Below are 8555 nucleotides of genomic sequence, written 5' to 3'. Positions count from 1 at the left end.
TATTCTAACAACACCATTATTTACATTCCCTTGCCCAAACAGATGTTTGTTCTTCTCTAACAGTCCCAGAGTGCTCTTCTCCAGATGGGCATACATATCTGCAACTGTTTTTGACACTAAAAAGAATAATCTCTTTGTGGTGAAATCCCCACCTGAAAGCTTCTTCATTCAGGGTAGGGGAAGCAGCTGATATCTTGTCATGTGTAAGCTTTGCATTACACTTATTCTGTTGGCTGACCCGTTGAAATAGAGAATTAAGCTGATAGATATTCGCCATCTTCTTGCAGCCAGCTTGGGACAAAACTCTCTCTTATCCTGCATACCTTTTAGATTCTGAAACAAGTAGGAAGTTGTGGTCAAGCTTCGAGACATCTGGGTCTTGTGACCAAAAAAACAAGTGCTTCACTGAGCTCCTTCATCACTGAAACTCAGGAACTTCTTGAGCTAATGCAAGAAATCTTCAAAAAATTCCACTATCCTCTCGATTGAGAGATGGGATGACATTTGCAGAATTCTCACGTGAAACCACCAGGCAGCACTATAGTGACAGCGGACCACAGTCTGTTAGCTAATTTGCAAAAATGGGTATTTCTGTAGGTTGTCAACATCTAGTAAATTACAAGTTTATTATTTAATTCAAACATCGGAGAGGAGTTATGATTCTCTGAGGTTACAAAGTATGCAAAGCTATGTTTGTAAACAATCTGCAGTTGTTCAGTGGGAATCAAATATAAAAAGAAAGCGGAAATAGCCCAAGCTAAAACAAGGTATTAGAATACTTAAAATCATGGCTAACATGCAGAGAGGGAAAAAGCATTCCTGGGATTCAGCAATTTCTGCATCACTACATGTCTGCACATTTCCTTCTTCAGAAGCTGGACATCAACATTTGTTTACCTTCTACCTTCACCAGTGTTACATATTTGATGCAGGACAACTGCAGAAAGGAGAGGGAAAGAGATAAGAAGAGGAGGGGGAAGAAGAGAAGGGGGAGAAAAGGAGGAGGGAGAAGAGGAGGAGGCTAATTTTTATTCATCATTCATCAAAAAAACCTAAACATGAGGGTGAACCCATATAAATAGGGTCAAAAAATAAGAAATAGATTCCTACAAATAAAACAATTCCGAAAAGGTCCTAAAATGACAATTTGCAAATAAATCCAAATGATAATATGCAAATAAATCCAATCAACATAAAATAAATCTAACTAAAATAAATCAATCTAAAATAAAATCAGGCTGGCTGAATCGCTGGGATCCACTGAGCTGGGGTGATCCTGTGGCGACCGGCCTGACCTGGCACTGGTGTCCGCACCAACTCTCCTCGGGTGGAAAGAAGTCGACCTCGACGAAAGTGGCTCGGTAAAGCCTCGGTAGTACTCCAACAAGTCGGGGTCAATCGACGGTCTCTCCTCATGCTGGATCCAAGTATAACCGGACTTTGGTCGTCCACGGCCAACGAACCAGAAAATGTTGGATGCCTCCATCACTGTCAAAAACTATTTGCTCGGTTAAAAATAGAATCAATATACTCTTTTTGTGCTCGATGGAGGATAAAAGAAAACGAAGATGGCATGGAATCAATAATAGGGTAAACATCGGGAGCAGGAGAGTGTGCAGCAAAAGAGTCTTCAGGGATTGCAACCAAATCTATAATATTAAGAGTAAGGCTATGACCAAAATCAAATGGAAAGTCAATGGCATAGGCGTCAGTGCCATCCTTGTGCAACACCCTGAATGGTCCAATACTAAGAGACTGCAATTCCTTAAAGACAGATCATTACGTAACCCCAAGTTTGAAATTCTTTAACATGGAAATCAGCTTGCATCTTATATTGAGCAGGACATGCATGAATGCCCTTATAGATTTCCTGATACAACTTATGAATGTGTTGTGTAAATGCATATGCAAGCTCAGAAATCCTAACATCAGTTTCGATGGGTTGTGCGAGGGCATATCCAACTATACTCATGGTAGACTGGCAGACTCGCTACCTGACTGTGCAAGCGAGCTAGGTGTAGTGTGGGTGCATCCTAGGGTTTCAGGTTCGTCATCACACTCTTCCTCAATGTCCTGAATGTCATCGAGGTTTGGTTCATAGATTTGCTCCTCTAAGTCATCTATGTCATCTCCCTGATCTTGCTGAGCAATAACGAAAATTTTGTTAGCACATTGGGAGATAACGTGTCCAAAACCTTAGCATTTGTGACACCGAATTTTGGAATGTGTTTTGGGAGGCTCACCAAGGATTCCCGTGCTATTAGTGTCTCGGCCTGGGACATGGGCAGGAGGAGGGGGCCTATGAGTAGTGGACCCTACAGGAGGTTTGGACCCTAAGGAATTAAGGCTCGTGGGAGTGCTCCATGTGTCAGGGCGCCTTACAAATGTGGACTTAGTGTTCCATCGGTTAAGGAGATCATCTTGGTAGTTAAGAGGCAGATATTTTTCTTTAAGTCTCTCTTTCATCTCTACCCAATCAGTTATTTCATGTTGTTGTCTCCTAGCTAACAGTTGTTCAGTGTTTTGCCAAAACAGCTTAGCTCGACCAAGAAGTTTCATTATAGCGAATCGAACTTTTTTGTCCTCAAGACGACCGTCAAAAGTGGGGGCTTCAACCCTAATGCCTCGCATTACATCTTCATCAGGGTTACGAGGTTCTCTGGGTTCTACGGTATGTCGGTGACCTCTATCAATATGAGGAATGGGACCAGGTCCTCTAGGGCGAGGGTAGGCATAATGGTGACTTGGAACAGACCTATTAACAAAGTTGTCCTGCCAAACCGAGCCTTGTTGTTCTAGGATTTGTTCTAGGGTGTCGTCCTCTTCAAGTCCCGGTAAATGGGGAGTACTAGCTCTTTGGGATCCAATAACCCTCTGAAGTGAAGCCTCAATTGAATCGAGTCGGGCATTAACCTGGGTGGACATTGTGGTTAAGTCATGAATTTGGACATTGTTTGCTTGGACTTGGGCATTGGTATTTTGGACTTGAGCATTCGTTTTTTGGACTTGGGCATTAGTGTTTTGGACTTGAGCATTAGTGTCTTGGATAGCTTTTAATAGGGCTTCGATTTTGGAATCCATGCCTAATTGGGACTCAGGATGAGATGCATCACGACCACTATGTAGATGCATAAAATGAATGACAAAATATATGATCCGACCAACTATAAAGGTTCCTAAGTAGACCTAATGCATGAAATGAATTCAAAATTGCAAAGTAGATACTCAATATAATCGGAAGCTAACTCAAGCAATTGAAATTGGCTTTGAATTACGTAACAAATTCAGATAAGTAGTTGCAGTCAAATAGTACTAGTTTTCAGTGTGTTGCAGGGTTGCACAGAGCCTCAAAGAACTTCCAAAGATTAGGTAGCCCTACAATTAATAACAAAGATAGGCCACTACTAGGGTTTTGGTGTTGTTTGGAGTGGATGTGTTGAATTTTTGGGAAGCAATATCAATAGAGCACATAAGAGTTAATTAATTCTAAATCTAGACAAACAAATAAAATTTGTAGTAAGGGAAGAAACCTGACCTAGGTTAGGGTGACGACCAGAAACGCTGCACAGCAAGTAGGCTCGTCAAACGGCTCCAATTGGGGTTGATCTCAGCAACACGGCAGGTCGAAATGGGCTCTGCAGTGGCGTTGCAGGCCGACGGGCTTTGGCCTATGAGGAGGAAATCGGATTGGGCCCGGTGTTTAGGGCCTGAGAGTCGGGCCTGGTGGGTTCTTTGGGGGTGCGGGCGTGGGCCCAATGAGAGAATCGGCTCGAGAGAGAAAATGAAGGTGGGGTGGGAGGTGAGGTGGGTTCGGCCGTGAAGGAAGAAGAAAGGGGAGGAGAGATGGGGTTACCCTTGATCCCACAGAGGGGAAGGGGGGGTGCGGTCAGTGGAGGAAAGAGGAGGGAAGGGTTAAGGGAATCGTGGCACGGGGGCGGCGGAGGAAGGGGGCGGCGCTGCGATGGAGGCGGAGGGGGTCGCAACACGGGGGCGGCGCTGCGTGCGGGCGGCGCTGTGTGCGGGCGGAGGGGAAGCGGCGACGTCGGAGGCGGCGCTGCGGTGGAGGCGGAAGCGGCGTGCGAACGGGGGAGAGGCGGAGGCGGCGGTGGAGTTACGGACGATCAGAGGAGGAAGATGAAAGGTACTCTTCTCTTTTTTTCTTTTTTTTTCTTTTTCTTTCTTTTTTTTCTTTTTTTTCTTTTTTTTAACCCGATTGGGTTCGGGTTAGCGGGCGCACCCGCTCCGGGAACCCACTATGGGTTCGGCTCCATTGTGGGGCTTTGAGGGGAGGAGGTTGCAGGTGGTTACCTGCCTCCGCGGCGACCGGTGCATGGGGTGCGGTGGCGGTTGAAGGAGATGGGGGGCACAGGCGGGCGATCGCTGCGAGGAGTCGAGAATCGCAAAGAGGGGAAAGCAGCGGCGACGATCGGGACGATGGGCGCTCGGAAGTGGCAGTGCCCCTTTCCTCGGATCCGGATGAGATCGGCGACCGGGGACGCACGGGAGCGTGTGGAAGCGGGATACGACGGAGCGTCGATGAGTGATCTGGCCACGGACGGCGACACTGAGACGCAATGGAGCGTGGCGGCTGGCGACGGGGACACGGGCGGAGCCTAGCGCGTCCTCCTCTCTTCCGTGCCTGGGTACGACCACGGTTGGCCAGTGGCTCAGGGAGATCCTCTTCGTCGGGTCGCAGGGCACGCGGTTGGTGCTCTCGGCAGCGGTCGCGACGACGTTGGAGGTGTCGGACGTGCGCGGGGTGGGGTGGGGGAATCGTCTTAGGGGCTTTTCCCTTGGGAGAATGATGGCCACGGGAACAGGGATTCTTTTTTTTTTTCCCTCTCGTCCGTAGCCTGACCCACGGCAGCCCAGAAAAGAAAAGGGTTTTGGCAACAGAGGCAAAACCGGGTGCTCTGATACCAAAGCTGATGCAGGACAACTGCAGAAAGGAGAGGAAAGAGAGGAGAAGAGGAGGGGGGAGAAGAGAAGGGGGAGAAGAGGAGGAGGGAGAAGAAGACAAGGAGGCTAATTTTTATTCATCATTCATCAAAAAAACCTAAACATGAGGGTGAACCCATATAAATAGGATCACAAAATAACAAATAGATCCCTACAAATAAAACAATCCCTACAAATAGATCCATTTCCACAATTTTAACGTTCTCATCTGCACCTCTATCCATCTCCTACATGTATGAAGCATGTCTCATAAGCATGGTAAATATAAACGCTACTTGTATAATGTATAGGCTAAAAGCCTAGGATTTTAGATTTTCTCTTCTTGTCTAAACTTGGTTATATAGTTTGAGCATTTGCTAAAGTTCCTTTTAACATTACCTGTTCATTAGTTGAGCAGTCTGCTATGTAAACATTTGTAAATAGGATCATAAACATAACCATGGTAGGGTAGCGTACCTGGATCCATGGATGACTGAACGATCAAAGCTTCATTTTCTCCCTCTTGACCCCTATTAAAACACCCGATGATGGAGACCGATTTTGTGTTCTCGTTATAGGCAGAGGGCTACATCCCTCTCTTTTATGATAAATAATCAAAGGTGATACGGAAAGTGCCAGTGGGCAGAGATAGCTGGAATCTGTGCGTGACAAAGATCATGGGCAGCAGGGGTGGAAAAAAGTGGTGTAAGCGAAATTTGATGTATGACTAGAATAAAGTTGGCACACTCAAGTTCAAGATGACACAATATTCGCTTGGAGGAGAAGATGATCAGGTGAGAACTAAGAAAAACTTAGAAGATAGTTTAGCTCTTGACCCTTTTTCGTTTTTTTTCTGGTTGAGATCTTCTTTTGAGTTTGGCTTGAAAGTAAATGCCAGCTTGCCCAGACTCTCATTGACCCCGAGTGACGCATCTAATAAGATTGATGGTTTTTCTTGCCATCGTTATTGCAGCCCAAGTACGCTATCTGTCAGATTTTTCAGATCGCTCACGTGGCGTCTAGATTTCAAAGCACTGCAACGGACTCTCGTTCTCCAGGCACAGATCAGCGGGATCTTCCCCAAAACGACGTTGTACCACCAGGTATTGGGAGAAAAAATATAGACAGGTCAAGATTTTTAATTTGATAAGTAAAATACGACATGCATGCGCGCACGAGAGAAAATTTAACATTATCTAGAAATAATAATCACTTGAGCATTATCTCAGTTATTTAATCAGTTTTATGGGCCCTTCCTTAAGCATAATTACTTTTCCGTGCTTTCACTCAAAAATTATATTAAACTCAGGGGCGGCCTAATATATTTGGAGGCCTAAGGCGGATTCAGTGAATGAGGCCTTTTTTTAATAATAATTTTTTTTAATAAGTATAAAATACTTAGAAAAAAAATTGAAAATAGATAGCCATCAAGTACATTATTTCAACAAAAATGCATGTATGCAACAAAAATGCATTTTGATTTATTCTCGAGTCGAACATATCGTGCGTGTATGAATGTTGTATTTTACTTATCAAATTAAAAATCTTAACCAGTCTATATTTTTTCCTTCCAATACCTGATGGTACAACATCGTTTTGGGGGAGATCCCTCTGACCTGTGCTTAGAGGACGAGAGTCCGTTGCAGCGCCCTGAAATCTAGCCACCGTGTGAGCGATCTGAAAAATCTAACATATAGCGTACTTGGACCGCAATAATGATGGCAAAAAAAACCATCAATCTTATTAGATGCGTCGCTCGGGGTCAATGAGAGTCTGGGCAAGCTGGCATTTACTTTCAAGCAAAACTCAAAAGAAGATCTCTACCAGAAAAAAAGCGAAAAAGGATCGAGAGCTAAACTATCTTCTGAGCTTTTCTTAGTTCTCACCTGATCATATTCACCTCCAAGCGAATATTGTGTCATCTTGAACTTGAGCGTGCCAACTTTATTCTTGTCATACCTCAAATTTCGCTTGCATCACTTTTCTCCACCCCCGCTGCCCATGGTCTTTGTCACGCGCAGATTCCAGCTACCTCTGCCCACCGGCACTTTCCGTATCGCCTTCGATTGTTCATCATAAAAGAGAGGGGTGTAGCACCAGTATCTTATTGCACTGTTGACAGGAGCTTATCCAATGGGATCGAATAATTCTTACTAAGAATCTGCATATAGGAATCATCTGTAAATGTGGGCTCACTAAAAGTAAAATCTTGCAGTCCAAAGAACGGGCAGGCACCTGGCTGTATATATATGTTGTGAAGCATTACATAATCAAACCAATGTGGGCAAAAGTAGATAATGTGTGTGTTTTTTTCCGCGTCGAGAAATCACTGTGAGATGATTGGTAATCTCTTGTTTAACTATATCATTTATCCTGCTCACTTATGAAGTTTTCTGACACCTTCTCATGTTGATAAGGTATGGTGTAAATCTGCTTTTTACTCTAATTAAAATAAAAAGTACAAAAAAAAATATCGATTCTAATAATAAATGGTAGCAATCGCACGAGAACCAGTACCACCATAATAATTTATGAAGAAGAATAAAAAAGTGAATGTTTGCCAGATCACAGCAATGAAACATCTTTTGAAAGTTAGATTATAAAAATAAAATTTTAGCGTAATTCCGATCGGATCACGGATTAAAAATAGCTGATCAATGAACCATCACCCAGATCTAAGGATATCATATCTCACTCATCCTTCATCTTCTGGGCGTGAGCACGAAACCGATCAGAGGGTCCAGATTTTTCAGAAGCAAAACAAAAATCATTTTTAAAGGATCTGGAACATCAGATCCGTTGATCAAATGGACGCAGACAGAGATCAAACAACATCATCATCATATATAGAATCATAGGTTTCCATGTATACCATGTAGTCGGTAGTGATGAAGGGATCGTTGACGGCGACGAGCTCGACCTCGTTGCTCTGGAGAGCCACTCTGGCCACCAATCGCCCGATCCTTCCAAATCCTATCAACATCAAAACCAAATCAAACGTCACAAGACATATATGCATCAGGATCGAACCTGAGATCTATCCAGACCCCAAACTTTTGATAAAAATCGCTTAAGATCATATGATACTCTAAAACAACCAAAAAGAGCAACAAGAATGCTCACCATTGATTCCGATCTTGATCTTCGCGGGAAAAAAAAAATCCAAAAACAAGAAAGAATGAGATCAGAATGCGATAAGAGAAGAAAACAGAAAGAGAGACATAGATAGATCGAGAGAGAGAGAGAGAGAGAGAGAGAGAAAGTTTTATTTACCCATGGTGATCTCGGAGACGAAACGAGTGAGATGGAGCCGAGAGAGAAGAGAGCGAGAGAGAGAGAAATAATGTGCGAGAAATGGTCGGGGTTTAGGGTGGTATATATATTCGTGGTATCTCTCTTTTTAGGAAACCGCCTGGTTTCTAATTTAAGCGGTTTTGGGTTCACTGTACCGGAGGAATATGCACGCCACAAATGTTTGCCACGTGGCTGTTTATTACTGGGTCTCTTCCCTCGCGCTCCGGGTGACCATTGGAAGCGTTCTCGTGACGCGCTTCAGGGACGGCGCGAGTCGCCAGGGGGCGGCTATCACGTGCCGTCAGGTGGGCTCTCACGTGAGT

At 44.3% G+C, this 8555-nt stretch overlaps 1 long non-coding RNA gene across 5 annotated transcripts; it reads right to left on the bottom strand.

Annotated features, from left to right (window-relative positions):
- Positions 1-254: 254 nt before the first annotated feature.
- Positions 255-8309, bottom strand: LOC120108755. Of its 5 annotated transcripts, XR_005509986.1 has the most exons (5): positions 8212-8309; positions 8062-8080; positions 7811-7911; positions 5416-7099; positions 255-333 (listed from the first exon to the last, which is right to left on the bottom strand). It is a non-coding gene; the product is annotated as an uncharacterized LOC120108755 (long non-coding RNA). The 5 variants fall into 5 exon arrangements; XR_005509982.1 differs by lacking the exon at positions 8212-8309 and having other exon boundaries at positions 8062-8167; XR_005509984.1 differs by lacking the exons at positions 255-333; positions 8212-8309 and adding an exon at positions 896-937 and having other exon boundaries at positions 8062-8167.
- Positions 8310-8555: the final 246 nt, after the last annotated feature.

Source organism: Phoenix dactylifera, unplaced genomic scaffold, assembly GCF_009389715.1.
Source record: "Phoenix dactylifera cultivar Barhee BC4 unplaced genomic scaffold, palm_55x_up_171113_PBpolish2nd_filt_p 001528F, whole genome shotgun sequence".
NCBI lineage: Eukaryota > Viridiplantae > Streptophyta > Magnoliopsida > Arecales > Arecaceae > Phoenix > Phoenix dactylifera.
Note: the sequence above shows the minus strand (reverse complement) of the source record. Positions and strands in the feature narration are given on the sequence as shown.